The sequence below is a fragment of the Bombus vancouverensis genome, chromosome 5 (assembly GCF_051014615.1).
Source record: "Bombus vancouverensis nearcticus chromosome 5, iyBomVanc1_principal, whole genome shotgun sequence".
NCBI lineage: Eukaryota > Metazoa > Arthropoda > Insecta > Hymenoptera > Apidae > Bombus > Bombus vancouverensis.
In genome coordinates this window covers 8,947,786-8,967,027 of record NC_134915.1, presented here as the reverse complement: position 1 = coordinate 8,967,027, position 19,242 = coordinate 8,947,786, and the positions used below count along the sequence as shown (strand labels likewise).

General features: G+C 40.0%; 1 long non-coding RNA gene across 5 annotated transcripts in view; it reads left to right on the top strand.

Moving 5' to 3' along the window:
- LOC117161771 (uncharacterized) overlaps positions 1 to 19,242 on the top strand; it is a 172,764-nt gene that overhangs the window by 52,525 nt on the left and 100,997 nt on the right. The window contains exon 4 of one of the 5 annotated variants that reach the window (XR_013058464.1): positions 15,107 to 15,810. The exons of the other annotated variants lie outside the window; for them this stretch is intronic. This is a non-coding gene — a long non-coding RNA (uncharacterized LOC117161771). Of the gene's footprint in view, positions 1 to 15,106; positions 15,811 to 19,242 lie in introns of those variants that run through there. 5 annotated transcript variants of the gene reach the window in all.

Sequence of the window (19,242 nt, the reverse complement as noted above, 5' to 3'; positions counted from 1 at the left end):
GTTACGGGGAAATTTTTTCCTTCGAAATATCCATATCTGTTCGTAACGTATTAGGTCGTAAGATAAAACAAACTCCCTCGACTTTATTGATCCGACAAATACTCTGATGTTCGTAGATCATTTTATATTTATCCTGGTATCTGTATCGTTCTAAAGTTGACAACCTTTTTTTCTCATGCGTGATCTTATTTTTTTTTAACGTAAGTATACTATAAATGAATCTTGTTCGGGATTCAATGAGATATAAATCGTCAAAAATCGAAAGTTCCATGTCTTACAACCTATACTTTATTTCATCACTAGTTCGTGATACCATGACACGATAGGCGTAGCACCAATATTTTTTTCAAACAACAAGATCATGCGTACAGTTCGTGTCACACTGATATGATATTTTGTTGGATCACCGTGCGTCCCCTTCATCAGCTATTAATATCGTCGAGTCAATAAATGTTCACTCGTACCCCGGACCATTTGATATCGTTCGCGTTGTATATTTAATTTTCTGCGCAATTACAATCGGTCCTCTCTATCCAGTCGGATCGGTGGCGGTCGAACCACAATTAGTTTGATTTGAAACGATGTCATTCTGAGGCTGGCCGAGATTTCCCGCTAGCTGCCGACACGTTTCGAGTCCGCCTATTACGTCTGCTCCGGCTATCGTCGAGCAATTATAAATGCAATGGGATCGATTGTGGTTACAATGTGGCTGTTCTCGCGTTGTCGGATCAGTCTGCTCGTATCCCATTATATTATTGCACCATCCAACGAAAATCATGTGATTTTAAAGAGCTACTGCATTATAATTCCGAAAGAGGTTGGTTTGGTTAGATTTTTGCTGCATAAACAGTTTCTATTAGGTTGTCCGAAAAGTTTCTTTCGTTTTATAAGGTGATAATAGATGAACAACAATTTCTGTTTTATATTATTTTATTGAATTACGCGTGATCCATTTCGTTCTATTTGTATTATTATATTCGCGCATAATTCAATAAACTAATATAAAACAAAAAACATTGTGCGTCTATTATTTCCTTATAAAACGAAAGAAACATTTCGGACAACCCAATACAATATTACACATTAACGTAGAATGGAAGAATCAGTTGGCTTGCTATTTGTAAGATACTGTCGGGCGATCTTATTTATTTTATTACATCGTAATATTATTGATAATAATATAACAATAATATTATCGAGAGCCTTGATCTTTCATGGCTCCGGTTGGTGCAATTAATTAGCACCGTTACACTTGCCATTGTTCTAGATAATATTGCAAACACAGCATTACTGTCCACAGCAGTGCTAAGTGTAACAGTGCTAATTGTAATGACATTACTCTTATAATAATATTACTATCACGTATGCCTAGTAGTAATCGTTCACTAACCTGTCAATTTGACACCAAGGGAAAAATTAAATTAAGAAAACAAAGAATGGACGAGTTTCTTGTTTCTGCAGTTGGTAAGCCATCGCGTAAGTTAAAATTACACCGATCACAAAGGATAGAATCCGTGGCTAGGCTCGATACGCGGAATGGATAAATCAAAACCGTCTTTAGGATCGATTCGAGATACAGGATGAAGCCGTTCGGACTGCAAAGTCCTGTAAATCAAGATCAAAGCGAGGAGAGCCCGTCCATAGATTTCTGCAAGTAACCCAGTCTATGGCCATTCGGACAGTGGCTAATAATTAATCAGATTAGGACCCATTATGCCTACGTGCATGCACGGACATTTCGAATGTAATCAGAGCGGCACAGGGTCAATACGACAAGGCCGAGGGAGAGAGAATTTGGATTCATTATTCACGATCGTTTGATCGGTTTATTCGGTTCTTAATAAACCACGAACAGCTTCCAGGCCATCCTCTTTCCCCCCCGTTAAGGTTAAATATATTTCATCGATACCCTTTGATAGAATGTTCCTTAAATATTAAACATCCTCAATTTTGTAATACGTCGCGGAATTCTTACAACTTCAATCTGTTAACGAAGAAAACGAAGTAATCGTTTGAATCGTCAGTCTCTTGAAAATTAATCTATTTAGGCATTTTTACGTAGCGTTCCTCTTTTTCTTATTTGGAAATAAATTATGTCACATAAAGCAGGGAATAAAACCGAGTTAATAAGAATTATAATTAGTACGTTTATCATTTTTGTATTATGATATTATTATTAATACTTGATAATACGTTTTCATTGACTTTTTGATTTTAACGTCACTTCGCCATTAAGAGGGAATATTTTAATATAAAACGACCCGTTAAATCTGACGTAGTTGATGACGTTCCGTAGGTGCAAAGATTATTACGCTCTTCATTTATCTCTGTTAACTTTTAATTTCACGAGCGTAGAAGGTTTTTTCGTTAATCGAACTTTTGGAAATAAGAAAATAATTTGTGTAATGGATATCGCCGTATGATTTTACTATAGTGCTTTAACGTGTCTCCAATGGAAGCTGACACGGTAAAAGCTGTTGCGACGTAACAGTTGTATTACAAGTTGGAAATTGCGTTCAAATAGAATTCAAAGCCTCGTAATTTGGTAGCAAACGGTGAACAGTATGGTTAGTAGTTGCTCTGATGAGAGAACGCGCCGCTTTTATTTCCACGTGTTACAACCCCCATAGAAATACCTGACTACGGTCAAATACGCTGTTATTACGTGTAACAACAACTTTCGGTGCACGTGCGCGCCTTACCAATAGGAGCGGAACTTGTTACCTTAAATTTTCTATGGTCACAAATTTCGTCGGCACGTATCTCCGTACACGAAAATAAAGATCACGTTTGAATTATCCTAAAAATGGTTTCATATGGAAGAGACTGGTTTAGGCACTGTGATTTAGATGGGCGATTGAGATAGCTGAAATAATGTAGAGTTTCGTATTAAGAAATTTGGATATGTTAAAACATGTTGAAGCAAGGAACATACAATTAATCGTTCGAGTTCACACCTATCGTAATCAATTTCAGTGCTGACAAAAAAGCAATATATACAATCAAAGCTATTTAACATCCAAGCTAATGCAAAGTAATCAAACTTTTAAACGTTTTAAGTTACATTATATCGCCATTTAAATTATTATCGAAACTAATTCTAAGCAAACTATAGAATAACAAAACATTATCTTCTTAATTTCTGGATTCTTCAAACATTTGACCCACTGAACCATCATGGACCAGCATACAATGCGTCAAACTGGCACGAGAAACGGACGAGAAACTAGAAGGGACGAGAGCTAAATCACTTTCTGCAAAGGGCCAATAAGTCGATAGTTATCGAAAAGGGAAGGGTCTTGACGATTTCTCCTTCACCAATGAAATCTTCCACGTTGAATCGTTCCACCCCTAGCTAACTAATTAGGATCCCGTGAAGCGTGCAACGATCGATCTCTCTAAAGCAGAGACTCTCCTCTGTCTCGTGGCGTTTGCGATTAATTTCCCTGCCTTTTCTTCGCCGGTGGCCGATTTCAATAAAGAAAAGAAGTGAAAAAGCGCGGACAAAGTGGCTGGAGCGCGACTAGGAATTCATAATGTTCGCGTATACGCCTTCCGGCCGTGGACCAGATTTCCGCACGAGGAAATCCCGAGCGTGGCGCTCGCGCGAATTAGCGAATGTCTGGTCTCAGATTCCCGGCGTGATAGCGCGATGCATACGTAATGCATTTCACGGCAGACTGAGTTCGGCCAACCCGCAACGAGCATCTCGTTTTGCGGAGACCGTCACGAGCTCGCTATCATATCCCTTCGGAAAGCCCAGAGCGCCTTCCAACGTAACCCGTCCGGCTAGACACGGAGGAAACACCTTTTTGCTCGGCTCAGTCGACCTCCTCTAACCCCTTTCTTCGCTACGTTCCTATAATCCTGTTTAATAGGATTAATAGTTGGAACCTTTGTATCGTCCAGTTTGGAGAAATACACTGCCGTCTTTGTAGCAGGAATACCCGGTATTCTTATAGGCTGGTGGATTAGGCGGGTTTAGCCGTACGAAATTTCTTTTCGCTTTTGTGATTTATTTTTAATATTTTTTCCTCTTCTTTGTTAGAAGTTCGAACGTTTTGTGTTAGTTTCGTCTCAATGGAAAATTTCGTAAACAGATAGATAATATCCTTGTTGGTTTCCTTACGTGTTACAAAGAATTCCGCTTCTTTGGTTTGTTTTTGCCACTATTTCTACCTGTCACCTAATAATTCTTATATTACTTATCTATTTCACGTGGATAATTAAAATACAAATCAGCCATCTTCTATTAGCTACGTTACAATTTTGAAATGTATTATACGCTTAATACGAATCAACGAGGAAATCTAGTAAATGTATGTGACGATTAGACGATCTATGGATTTGTAAGGCAATGTATCTCTTGTTAGGTCTTTTATTAATATTAATTTTTGGCTGTCTTATGGTTTGTATCGTCAAGTAGCGATATCCTACAAACATGTACTTCAATTGGAAATTTAAAGTTACCATACAATAATCGAAGTTCTCTAACCAGATAGTGTTTTGTTTTCGGACGAAACGACTCAGACGAAGCGGACGTTGAAAATTTTTAGTTTGAGATGTAAAGAAACGAAGTTTTCTATTCGTGTTCACTTTAATAGAGTGTCAGAATAATCGAGTTGGTATTTTATAAATTAACTCACATCCTGTGTACTAATTTATCATACTGCTCCGTGCACTTGACATCGAACCAATAATTTTTAACGATTATAAATGATATTGGCTCACCACTATATCTACTATAGTATTTACGTATTAATTAATTACTTTCCAGTAGGTATATCATATTATTAAATAGCTGTTTAGTACGACTGCAAAAATTTGATACTATGAAAGTGAAATGTGTGAAGCTTGATTCATGAAACATTTCATTAAGCATGTGCCACTCTACATTAAGAGACTCAAGAACCACTAAATGTTAAAACTACAGTTTAATCAAAATCTAGGTTCATTACGAGCAATTTACTGCATCGCTCGCAATGAATAGAATTCTTCCGTAAAAAAAGCAGAAGAATGATATCATTTATATACAGACCATAACCTACATCAAGAACACGAGTCGACAATTACAAAACGACTGTCCAATAATACCCGAGCCAATCGCATCGCAAGACTTACAACGCAAACACTGTTCAAACTTTCGATCTCATTACGCAACGAGCCATACATCGTTTGGTGGCATTTCTCGGCTCAATTAATCTGGACGCTCTTAATAACGTTCTTGAACCCTTTTGAAGGCAGCTGCCGGTGGACTATTCCCGTCTCTCGATTCTTATGGTTTCGCGTACAGAGACCGCGGCCGGCTACCCTGAGTAAATTTGCAACTTGCGCTCCAATTTACTTAAGCTGTCCGGTGCACGTGCTAGCAAAACGGGGATCGGCAGCTGCGAGCGGATCGAATTGCTCGCACGCGTAGGAGCGCGTGCGCGTGTTTGTGAATGGCGTTGACGTGGCCAATGTAAAGCTAATGCTCGTTTAATGCACTACCATCGAGGTGCTACTCGTCGCGTCTGATAACCAACCAGGTCGCAGATTTAACGTTATTTTGCGCGCCAGCCTTCGCGCGAGTTTTCGCTTCCGTTCGTGCCTGCTGTCACGCTCGGTCCCGCTCGACCGGAAACACGCTCGCTTGACGTTCCGTGTACGCGTTAATGCGTTATTAATAATCGATCCCGACTCATCACCGACGTGATAATAGCATTGCGGCAGCCGGCCTCTCGTTGAATTTTGCACGCCGTGTTTGCGCCTCGGTGTCGTTAGACCGTGTCCACCAGCCGCGCTAATCGTCGCAAATAAAATTTGTAACGATCGGATCCCCCCGGCTAATTCCCGCGAAGTTTCCATGATGTTTGTTTCCACGGTTCATTGTCTTCGTTATCGCGCGTTCATAACCGTACGCACACACTTGTACGTTGGAAATGGAAAAAGTCGGTTTTGAAGTGCAGTCTCCTCTTCGATGGAATTATAAAACAGCGAGATTTCGGAAGGGGAAAAATCGTATTTCTCGATAAAGTTTCAATATAAATCATTCGAAAGGCTTTTGTTCGATTCAAAGCTAATTTGTCTCGTACTGTATTATTTGTTAAATTGCAGTTCTTTTACGGTAGAAAATCTGGAATTTTCTTGCCTCGAAAATTTTCTCCCTTTCGAAGAATATCTTAATTTTCGGATATATCGAACAGAAAACTGGTATTCAAACGAGACAGGAAATTAAAATAACGTGACACAATTAATATCTCCAAAATCTCGTTAGAGTACAAATTTTATACGATCAAATTCATCGGAGTTCTGACTTTGACTGCTAGTCTAAAATTTCGAATTTTACTTTACCGATAAAACTGTTTCGCAACGTTCCTTGTTTTTCCTATCCTTCGTATAAAAATCACAATAAAATAGTAGAATAATTCGTATTTTCCTTTTTTACACAAGTCGCCGTAAAATGGTTAAAAATTGACCTACAATGTTTCTCCACATATACTCCTTCAGTGCAATAATACGAAAAATAGATCGAGAAGCTTCCTAATATAATACCGTAATATCGAAAAACTCAACAAGCGGGTCCGATAGATTGCACAGAACAACAAGCCGTAAGTCTCGGGGAAAATCATTTTTATATCGTCCCGAAGATAACTCGTTTCCGAAGATAACTCGTTCCGCGTGGACCAACATAAATTTCTTAACGGCACACGGACTTATCGTACATTTTTAGCTGTGGCCGTTTGTCGCCAATTTACGATCGAAACGACGCACGTTGGATACGGGATTTTTTCGTAAACGCGCGCTCTTTTTCATCGGAATCGCCGATTCCGATCGGGATCAATTTGCGACTGGAATGCTCCCGCTGGGTCAACGATGACCCGGTACGCCATTTCACGAGGGCATCGTATGATGACGGGGAAAACCACGGGAACCGAAAGTCAAGTACGTACTCGACTTGTACGTTGGCCAGTTTGCGAATAGTTTCGTCGTATTCCGGGCTGCAAGTACGTGGAAAGCGTTCGTTGTTCCGGAAAGAAGGTCATAAACCGCGAAATAGACGAAATTCATGACTCGCGACGAGCAAGGGAAAATGTCCCTTTAGCCACTCGGGTCGAAGAAAACGTGGCTGTGTTCTCTGGTCGTGTAAAGTCGTCGATATCCGGCCCACGCCACGGCTGGTTTGATGTCCTCGCATAAACCCGACCCTGTTGTTCCATGTTCTATACAAGGATATGAGGATACGAGGCTGCTCTGGTCAAGAAACGATGGAAAGAAAGCAACGAAAACGTCGATCTCCTCTCTCCTTCATCTACATTCGACGAACGGGAATGAGGAAATTCTACTGTATCCGCTCTCGTCCCTTTGAATAATGTAGTCATTCGTAAATTTCAAACTGTCTCGGGATCTTCCCCAAATGCCTGGATAATGTGGCAGCTAGCCTTTAGACTTTGCTGATCTGCACGAAGAAATTCTGGATGAAGAAATTCACATAGATTGGGAAAGGAAGCGTACACTCTCGCTCATAACTATGAGCTTTTCGATTTTATATAGGTTGTGCTAATTCGCTAAAATTATTCAGAAAATGGCTAATCATTGTGAAACGTGTAGTGCAACGAAGACTTGTGCAAATTATTTATAATGGTAACAAGAGGAACGCGACGAATACGAATTAAGAATCAAAGTTTGGTACGAGTTAGATACGAAACTCAGAAATGCTTGTTTGAAAATTGAAAATTGGAATTATAGTACAGCAATGGCCGTGAAAAGACTTGTATCTTCGAATCTATCGGTTTATTCTCTGTATCGACTATTTCACATATCGAAATAGTTAATTTATCTTCTACCTACTTCTAAGATTAATCTCGCTGTCTGTAAGTCTTCTAATACTTACAAACAACAGAGTGTACATGCAGATTCGCGTAGAGAACGCGCTTTGTGTTCGATCGTTAACTCTTAACCACATTTTTCCCTTCGTTTGTTCGGATTTTCTTTTTTCGTTTGTGCTTTCGGTATCTAGGTTTTTCGTAATTCACTTTTTCTAATTGGGCTTTTTTCTTCCTACCGAAAAAGTTTTCTACGTTTTAATGAAAATGAAACGTAATACCCAAAGTAGCCGAGCACGCGAGGCGAGGGGTATAGCCGACTAGATGCGTTTGATATAAAAGGGACGCTGTCAAAGAAACAGAAGCTAATTGGATTAAAAAGATGTATATCCCCGTTTACCGGGCTCGCGTATACAGGATGAATCAGAGAAAGAGTGCAGCAAAGTTAGCTGATTAAAAGGTATATTCTTTGATTCCTTTTTATTTAAATTTATTTGTTTCGTTCTAATTATTCTCGGCACGGTCGTTACGTTACGTTACGTTGGTTCGGTGAAGAAGTTGCGCGAGAGGCGCAAGACGTGGTCTCAAAATTTTCCTCGATGTACTTTGAAATTAACAAAAACTGGGTCTTCTAAACTTCCGTTTTTGAAGCGTATCCTCGCTGAGTTATGGAACGAATTACGTCGAGCTGCTTCTAAGTAAACTTAGAAACTGGGATGATCATTAAGGTTGTTTGTCAACGATCTTACTCGTGGTGTATTTTGAGTACAAAGTACTAACATTTCCTAGACGTTATACACGGTATGTATAAGCACGTACTGTGCGAGAATCGATTCGAATATGCGCCAGGAATGGTCCAAATCAAACTAATTTCATCTATGGAACATATCAAACTAGTATAAATTGATTTTTATGAAATTTATATTGGAGATAGAGTTCTGGGAGAAACGTGTAACATATTACAACATTTTAAGGAATAGTTTACGTTGAAGAACTGAAAACATCCCTCGAAATTGAGGGTTGGAATATTCAAATCTTCAAATTGAATATTCAATTTGATGTTGGAATATTCAAATTGATTGTTGTTGTGTGGTGAATTCAGTTACGTATAACATTTAATGAAAAACACATTTATTTAAATAATGCATTAAAAACCTGAATATTTTTGGTAATTTTTCTTGATAAATATTAATTTGTTACGTTATAAATATGTTTTCTAAAAATTTGGTGAATTATGAACTATAGTAGAGAATAGAATAAATGCGTTTATTGAATATCGTCTATAAAATTTCGACTGAAAAATAACTTTTGTATCTAATTCACTTCTTTGTCTTTCAATTTAAATCAACTTGAAAAACATCTCCAACCTGAACAACCTATTAATTAATCTACAGATTTTCGTGCTTCCACCTACGTTTGGCCTGCTCTTTGAATTTTCCTAAATCCTTCGATACTTTGTCTGAACCACCCTGTACACAGATTTTCGGACAGAACGCGAAGAGGACACAGACGAACGTGAAATTCAATTTCCCTCGTAAGAATATTTTCATTACTTGCCTGGCTCTTTCCTCCCCGAGGATTCTGATCCTACCCCCCGATGATGACAAACAAACGCGTTCAGCGGGGAATATTAAACTTGTCCTTGAAAAGTCGACCTCCCCAGCGCCAAGTGATTTCATCGTTCGGCCAGGGAAAAGAAAAAAAAGAAAGAAGAAGAAGTGGAAAAGGAACTTGATGAGAGAGAAAGATTTCAGTTGCTCTGATCCGGTGAAAAAGCAATCGGTAAGCAGGAAAACCGGTCACGGCCGGTATAATGCAGGGTGAAGACTGGCTGTATAGTAGAGGACGTAGAAAGAGAGAGAAAACGAAGAACGAAAACGGGACGGCTAAACTCGAAACGAGGTAAAAATTGATTCGGCAGGTGAAACCTCCGGCTCTGTTCTCTGTTGATTTAAGCAACGTACCGGCTGCCTCGTGCTCTATAATCATGGTGAGCAGTCCGTTATTACTCCACCGCCAGTACCTATCTACCCTCTCGTTTCTTCCTTTTCTGCCTGGTTTCCACAGCTTCTCTCATCCTCTTCCACCTCCTCAACCCTCCACCTCCTCTTTTCGTCTTATTGTTTTCTCTTCTTCCTCTCTGCGCACCCATACTCTCGCTACATCCCTAGCTCGTTCACTCGTTGAGGATCCTCTCTCTCTCTTTCTCTTTCCTCATCTTGCGCCGGACCTAGTCTTTTGGATTTCTTCTGTTGTTCGCAAAAGGCGCTTCTTGTCGAGGCGTTCGCCTTGGTAACGAGGATAACGAGGATCGCTTCTAAGACCGCAAATAATAAATGCTTTTCTGAGCCCCGTAACATCGTAAAATTCCAACCGGCGTGATTTTACCGCGTCGCTTTCCCAGAGAGGAATGGCGCCACGCCGTGGTGGCCACTGTCCGAGAAGATTGCCGGGTTATACGCGTTTCTTAGTTATAGTGGAGTTCGAGTTGTTCGACGTAAGAAAGATTATGAACGTTTTATGCAATTGAACTAATATAGCAGGAGACGGTTGTACGATTACTCAACATCTGAAAATTCAGTCTGAAACTTTGCGTAGAACAATGAAACTACGCGTATTTTATAAGACACCGCAAGGATGGGAAATATCACGTGCTTTAGGCCCAACAAGAGAGAATATCAAACTCACTAAAATATTTCAAGTTACAGTAGCGCGCGCTTCAGTTCCTACAGAATTACGACCAAACATTCTCAATTAACCAGATAAGTAATTTTATGAAATTTAACTTTCGTTTATCCTATAACTAGAACGTAGCTGAAAGCGAAAAACAGGGAGTCTGTGAGATATAACGAAACGTCGTAGAAAATTAATGAGTAGAAGCGCTATTTTCAGTTCGAATATAGCCACGTTAATGATATTGTAATCGTAAGAATCTAAACAACCCAATTAAATCTTAAAACCCAATCTTATCCTATCTGACGCAACAAAATGACGCTCGAAGAATTTAGAAATTATGCTACGAGGGGCCCTGATTCTCATCCTTGTTCTTAGCATCTTTCTTTCGTCTTTCTCTTCGGTTCGAAATTCGCCTAACCGTGGAATCGTGTAGCAGAGGATCATAACGAAAATTAGCGAGACGGCTACCGGTCGCAAATTCTGATGGACCCTCGTCGTTTTCGCCGAGGAACACTTTCGGTTTCTTCTTCGTGTTACACGGTTACAGATATTGAAGGAGCAACGCAGTAATCGTGGTAAATGTAATGCGGAGGTTCGTATGCAAATTGGCCCAGTTGTTATTACGCGGCGGCCGCGTACGAGCCGGCAGCCGAGATTGATAGATCATAAGGAGACGCGATAATGGAAAGCTGGGATGGAGTTGTTGAGTCGAGACTCGAGACGTCGTTGGGGATCGTTGGTTCGCGTTTCGTTTGGGCCCACGTTGAAATGTGGCGTCCGCAGCGCATAAAATAACCATGCGAATTTACCCCTACGCCGCTCCTGTAATATTGCTGCACGGCGGCGGCTGCTTAATATTGTACATGCTTTGCGATGGGTAGGCCTGTTTCTCCGCAACCGGGTAAAAGAGACCGAGGCTGAATTGTTATAGCCGCACAATGGGCATGCTGCGAATTTTTGATGCGGAGATTCGAGATGAATTTCTGGTGGGTTTGATCGATCGCCAAATATCGCGAAAATATCGCGAAATAAATCAGCAGGAAATATTTCAATTTTTCGACTCCGCCTGGTTTATACGCGTGACTGATTTTTATACGGCCAATTTTAACAACTGGCAGGCCGCGAACGCTTTAACTTCGGTTCCGATGAAGTTTTGTAAAGCTCCTTTAATTTTACAGATAGACAAAAGTTTTATTAAGAGAAATTGAAAAATTGCTTTTCGACATGTTAGAAGAAGCTGCAGGACAAATTTTTACGAATGTGTCTGCATATTTTTTTTCTGTATTTAAAAACGTGTTAGAACTGCGATTTTCAATATACGTGGATATTTCAAGGTAGGGAACAGGTTCGTCGAATTCGAATTTATCTTTGATATTTGAATCATAGTATACCGAGGGATAGATATTGTTTTCTCTTTAAATATATTACTACGTTTGTCGTACATTTATATGGTCCTATTCAACGATTGCAAACTTCCACAACGCCATGCGGAGAATGTGTTACAGAATGTTATTCAACACATACATGTTCGCAGGAAATTTAAATTTGTCCGTGATGTTTCGAAAATAAGTTGGGAAATTATTATATTGTCAAATTGAATTGTGTATTACATATCGCGTTATAACGTTTTATTTCGTTATATTTAGTGAATATTTTAAGCACCATTAATGCGACTACCTCAAATTACCTGTTTGAATTAATAACCAAAATTTCAACCTTCTACATATATTCGTATAAATTAAGTTCTAATTATTCTCAGTAAACAATTCCGCATCTGTTTTTACTAAAATATCACAACTACCAGAATAATTATAAAATCACGTGTTTCGATCAATAAGAGAAATGTCAATATTCTAAGCATAAGTTGCAGTTCGAACATAGTTCTTATCTTATATTCTAGATATTTTCACAGCAAACATCTCGTCCGATTTTAGACAATAAATCGAAGCAAATAATCGTGAGACAGAGATGCACCACTATCCATAGGAAATTCAGTATTGTCACAGTATTCTCCGGACGCATCGAGGCTTGTTTCTCGTCTCTCAGATAGATCCCCCCTATGCTTTCTTAAAATCACACGGATCCGCGTACTCCCTCGGTTTCTGCTCGTATCACTCGATCAGGGAATACAAGGTGAATCGTATTTCCTATATGCGGTTTTTGAACTCGCATTCAGCCGGTGTCGCATAGCATAGAGAAAGAAGTAAAACCGAGTCGTCTGATACGGTATACACAAAATGATCCACCCACGTTTCGCGTTATCCTGACAAGAAATACTTTGTTGTTCGTGGACCGAAGTCGTTGGTCGCCGTTCCGCCCGTCTTCGTGCTTTTACCACTCTCTTCTCTCTCCGTCTTTTCCTTTTTTCTCTCCTCTTCATTTATATTTCACGTTTCACAACGTCTAACGCCTCCTTCGGATGTTAGCTCGAGCGTTTCCCCTGTCACCGTTCGCGTCCGGCCGTAAAACAAAGACGAGTGCCCCGTGTCGTTCGCTACGTTTATTCAAATGAGAGACTTGTAATTCGGGAATTCACCGCCCAGCTCACCGTGCATGTTGCCGAACGACGCTTCGTGTTATGCGCCAAGAAATTTCATCCCGGAATTCCAGCTCTATCCCCCTTGGCCGTCTTCCTCTCCGTCTCTACCTCTTCCTCGTCTTCGTCGAGTCTTCGCTGGCCCTTTTCCGCCACGCGAGAGACCGAGTCCTCCCTCGAAGAGCTTGCCTCGACGTCGCACGCTTTATCCTTGTCCCATATTTTTCCTACTTTACACGCAACTTTTTCCCTTGCCTCTGCGAACAATGGCACCCGGAACCACGTACGCTCCTGTTTATAAATATCAGCACACTTACATGAAATATCGCAAGATAAAGCATAAAAGTGTTTCGGAAATTATTAACCCCCAATTTGGTATCGTCTGATTTTAGACGAAGTTAAGAATCCATAATAACTTTAATTAATATAACTTCCATTTATCAAAGAACAAGATTTTTGTCCAATGTTAATATATTCGGTTGTGGATCATTACGAAAGTATAGTTCAATAGCGTGTATATATCACCTTGTATCTGGAGATTATTTTGTTATTTATTTCAAACAAAAAACTTCTGATAACTTTGCCATAGGTTTATTCGAATTATTTTTAGGTTTTCATATTTTCTCTTACCGTATTCTAAGATGTACGATATTTTCTCATTCTTTCATTATTACGTTAAAAGATACGAAAAGACTAATCTCGTAATATACAACAAGTTTGATCGTTCTGTTTAAGATTAGATTTTATGACGTCGAGATTTAGAGTGGCTCGAATAATCCTATCTTACTATACGTTACTATAGTTATGAGTATATGTGAATGTTTTATCTGTTGGTTTCGAGACCATCGAGCAGAGCCACTACCCCCATGGCAATCTGCAAATGTGGTTCGATGGAACGATGGCGACGAACGAATTCGACGAGATTAAAATATCGCGTCGTTATTATTAATAACGAGGGCGCGGAGTGAATTTTCTAATGGAAGCCGGACGTCTGATTTATTCGAGGCCGGGGGTGAGATCGATCGTGATTGCGATTTCAACGGCGCGTAGTATTTCGCCGGGAAAAGAACCACCGTACTATCGGTGGCCACGGTCTGCGTGAATTATTGGTCTATGAAGTGCAAAAATAAACGTTCGCTGGCTTCGTTACTTGCCAGCTAACCGTGCCAAGACGAATATTCACAGTAGACTGTTCCGAATATTTATCGTTCGCTATAACATGTATAACTGGGGTTATTTGGTCCTTTTTCTAATCATTTTGTGCTTGTTGTAGTTGTTGCGTGCGAGACAAGATCGTGTACATGATTTCTTTGATGCCTACGTCGTATCCTGGAAGCGATGCACCTCGTCTTTTAAAATATTTCACAAATAAAAGTACGGAATATCGTATTTAGGAATTTTTACGCAGAGAAATATCTTTATACATAGCTACAGAAATAAATAACGGTGACTACGCGTTATTAAAGGTTATTTTACAAAAATGGTGCTAGCATCTTTTCAAATAACAAATATTGATTTTTATGACCGCGTAAAAACAGATTAGCTTTATCAGAAAATAAAATGTTATTTCTCGTTAACATTTTATGGGAACATTATGTAAAGTACATAGACACGCTCGGTTACAATCACGACAATAGAACAGCACTATGTGTGCGAAAAATATTAAGCTGAGGTCTCTTAAACGATAATTTACTGACTAATAATAATTGTAAATTGACAAGTTATGTCTCCTTTGCAGTTTCATAATGTTTTTTACACACGATAATCGGATAATTTGTCTCCCTTAATGATTTAAGTTGACATACGAACAGAAATTATCGCACAAACGTATTTACACCAATTCCACTGGAAACTTCTCCAGAAATAAAAATGCACACAGTCGAATCGATGGACAAAAGCTTCTACGAGATGCATAGTTACCGCAACTCGAACTTGCGGTAATGATTTCACGAGCGTCGTTTGGTGTACCACTTTGCAGGATGTCGGTCGAGCAATTAGCTGAATCGACGCACTTTTTAAAATATGTTTACCTTGCATATAAAATATTTAAATTGCATCGCCGGTTTCGTGACTGCCGTGTTCCCAACAGGGTTGAAGCAAACCTGAAACTGGGTCGAAGTAGACGGCGAAGTGAACGAGCTCACAGGGCCTCAACAGAAACCGTGAAGGTGATGGAAGATTTCTGCAAACTTTGTCCCCGCCGTTAAGTTCAACTTCAAATGCAGACGGTATTGCTATCACCGGTCGATGGATCTCACGGAAATACCTCGACAAGCCGACGTCAATTTTAGCCAACCACCATCCATACATTGGTAAATACAAAACCAGATTTAATCCAGTCTGTCTTCGAATCTGGCATTTCGTCGAACTTTCAAGAGTTTCGAGGAAAAAAAGATCGTATGTTTTTTCCGCCCAAAGGGCTGTTTGACTATAAAAGTGCAACTCCTCGAATTTCTTCGCCGCTTTTCGCTAAACGAAAATGGCTCGCGTATACGAAGGTAGGTCGATGGATCAAATATTTGGAAGGTTTAATTGCTAATTGGAGGTTTACAATTGAGGTTTCGTGTTCGGGTATAATTACATCTCTTGGTGTACTAGTTTGCAAGACGGGATAAAGTTGCGCCTTTTAAAAATTTTATCAACGTAGGAAATAGCGAAGTTCATCATGAAAACGAGTTTCATATTTCGACAACAAATTCACCGTTATCAGCACACATGTTGCATCGACGCATTTATCTAACAAGAAGTAACATCGCTACTGATACAATTGCTGCATTTTTATTTATTCCGCGTTTCGACACAATGCGCTCGACGATTAAACGTCGCTTTTCCGTGATTTCAAAACCATCTAAACTCCTGTTCGCTATCCAAACGATCTTTCAGCAAACGTTTACTGCTAACGATTATTGATTCGTTCGTTAACGGCGTGAACGGCTATGCATAATAAAAATATAACGATTGGAAGTTAATATCAACGACGTAACACAGATGATAACTCAATTTGAATGAAATGCACTTTGCTCGCGCGCGGTTAATTTATCGACAGTGACGGTATTCAGTGAAGCTTGAATCGCAAAATGGAATTGCCCGTTGTACGATCACAAGACTTGTATTGTTACACGTCGTCTGAGAAAGAAACGCGGTGTTTCGCAAGGGGAGCACTTCAGACTTAAAAAGGATAAGAAGTCAAATGCGTGGCATGAATAAAGCATTATCAGTGTTCCTTTCGCTCGGAAGCGTGTTCTTTGACGTAAATGCACGCTTTTTACTCCATCGGGTGTCTTACATGCTAACAAGTCAGCAGGAAAGGTAGCATGATTTTACGAACTCGCAGACTCATTCCTTTTCTCATTAACACGATACTGCTACATACCGATCGTGATTTTTCTCGATGATTGCTTTCCCAGCGATCTTCTTTTGGCCAATCTTTTTCTCGATCGATGATTCTGGGAAAGTTGCCAATGAGATGCCATATCGTTTATTGCATATTACGCGAAGGAAAATATTTCCTTTAACTTCGACTTTAATTATACAGCAAAAACTGTAGAAATATTTGTTCATATATAATAATAACATCAAATACTTCAATGTTTTATAGTATACAGAGAGTTCTGTATCGAAGTTCAACTTTACTTAAGTAGTCTCAAATTACAGATTTTGTTACTCGTACCAGTTTCCTTCTGAACCTTTTGAATCATCAGCAATCTTTTCTTTCCTCTTTTAATCATCACTATCTTTTTCCATTTTCCACAATTGTTCACCGCTCTTCTACTTAACTTTCTTATCCCTCTTCCAGAAAACTTCTCTCGTGACAAATCCTATTATTTTAAACTTAACCCTTACAAAAGAAAAAGATATTTACAGCTCTATAAATATCTCTGACCATTCAGCCTTAACCTGTTCACAACCGAAACAACTCAAATCGAGGTACATTGATGGACATCGAAGCAGTTTCTACGGAATTCCGATGTTCTCGATAAATGAACGAAAATTGGTAACAAATCTGTCTTTGGTTCTTTAGGTCACCGAAACCAGTAATTAACGATTCTCGGTGACAAGAGAATCTGCCTTGTACGAGTGGTTTGTCTCGCAGTGGCAAACGCGAGCATTTGGTTTGTCCTATTTGTAAGCAACAAGTGTCTCGCTTCAATGAGAATGAATATTTAATCAAGACGTTGAGAAGTACGGTCCTAGGGGTTTTTATCGCGAAACTAAGGCAGAAGGGCAAAACCCTTCGACGCTTCGCGTTTCCAGGAATCCGCTGTCGCAGCTGTCGTCGTTCCGCGAATCTATAAAATACACACCTACTACGTGGCTGTGAATTAACTTCGTTTCGTTTATCGGTCGATTCATTATGCAATAATCGTAAATATCGTACCGTGGTATGATTTAAAATTAATATACACAGGTAATACGATCGGAACCGATGCGACTGGGGTGGCCGACGAAAATTGCGTAAATTTAACCGGCGAATTAAAAGTAATTAACCAAACCCGCTGATTATGGTGCGTGCAATTTTGTCACGGTTCCCGTAATCCGGTCACGTTTCCTCGTAAATTCATGCGAGACTTTATCATCAGGCAATATCGTCACTTGTTACGTCGTTCAGCAAAGTGGCCCACGGGTTTTTTACAGTCTCTCCCGGAATGGTTGCAGAGATGATCGACAGCCAACCGTGAGAGAAAAAGTCGATGCAAGTCGGGCTCCTGTGTAGTCATTACGTAAAAATGCGACAGTTTCGACCAGGAGGGAAACTTTCGCGACGCTCGAACGAGAAATGTTGGGAATGCGTGAAAATGTGTTTCAGCGTAATGAAAGATTGTTTGGTTTTGCCTCGCGGGCAGTTCGTCTCGTTGAAATTATACGTGTTCACCGTCTCGTGTTTTTTAATTTGTAAATTAATATGTCACAATTTTATTAATGTCCATTTTGTTAACTATCATTTTGTAGCAGGGAGTTTCACGTATTGTATCAAGGAACGTAGAGGTTTAATTAATTAAACCGTAATTAATATTCTTTTGATATACAGCCTAATACATTTCTGTAAAATTGACTAGTGTATTATCGTGTATCGAACATACGGGTCCCTTCTTTATCAAGTTTCAAGCGAAATAATAATTCTTAATTGTCTTCGTAATTTCTTAAGGATTTCTCGAGATTATTTATATTTACGCAAGCGTCGTGATGCTTATGAACGGGGCTGTACGTATCTTGCAGAAACAGAACAAACCCAAGAGATAGAACGATGGAAATTGATAGTCACAGAAACGATTCGAAATCGTCGAGAGTTAAATCGACGGAATCCTAACGTTTGTTTTTCATGTTGGCTGTGGTTCGATGAAGACAGCCGGCGCTTGACGAACTGAACCGTGCAGGACTCGCGTTACACAAATAGAAAGAGAAGAAGATGAAGAAGGCAAGATTAGCCAGTGGTATTTCCACGGAGAGGCGAAAGCTCGGATGCCACGACGAACAATTTGGCTCTGTAATTGCGACGAAGGAACAAATTGAATTCCTGTACGTATACGTCCGTACGTCCGGTTCTCCATCCGAGATAAACTCGAATAGGGGATCGCAATCTGCGACAGACTTTTCCTCCCGATCGATCCCGAAATCGCTCGTTGTCGTCGAATTAACTCGACTCAATTTCCACACTCTGTAATCCTAAAACAATCTACGCGCGAATAAACGGCTGTTTGGTTAAGACGAAAAGTTACCATCTTTCTCTCGATTAACCATCGTCAGCGACGGAGCAACCTTTCGATCCAGTATCGATCGAAGCATATCGATAGGCGTAAAGAGGAAAGAAAAAATAACGCAGTATATAAAGAGAAAAAAGTTAAGAAGAAGGAGAATCGAAGCGAAGAGGAGAAAGAAGGGTGAGATGAAGAGAAGACGGAAAGAAGGAGACTAGCGGGTGGCATCTTTCGACGAGAGGCTCCTCGAGATAGAGGGGGATGCCACGAAGAGAGCAGTTTGGCCCTGTAATTACGGGCAAACAGCGTGGCCAGAGGGAGACAGGGCGGGAGGCAACCCGACGAACCCTATAATCTTGCTGGGACCGCCCCTTGTTTGCTTGTATAATTACCCTGTGGCCCTCCTTCGATGGGGCCTCGATGAGGCCCCGGTTCCAATCCTCGGGTCCGTTCGTCATTTCGTTCGTTCCACGCTTCGGCCATAATGCCGATATCATTACCTAATGCATCGCGCATGTATTCTGTTGCA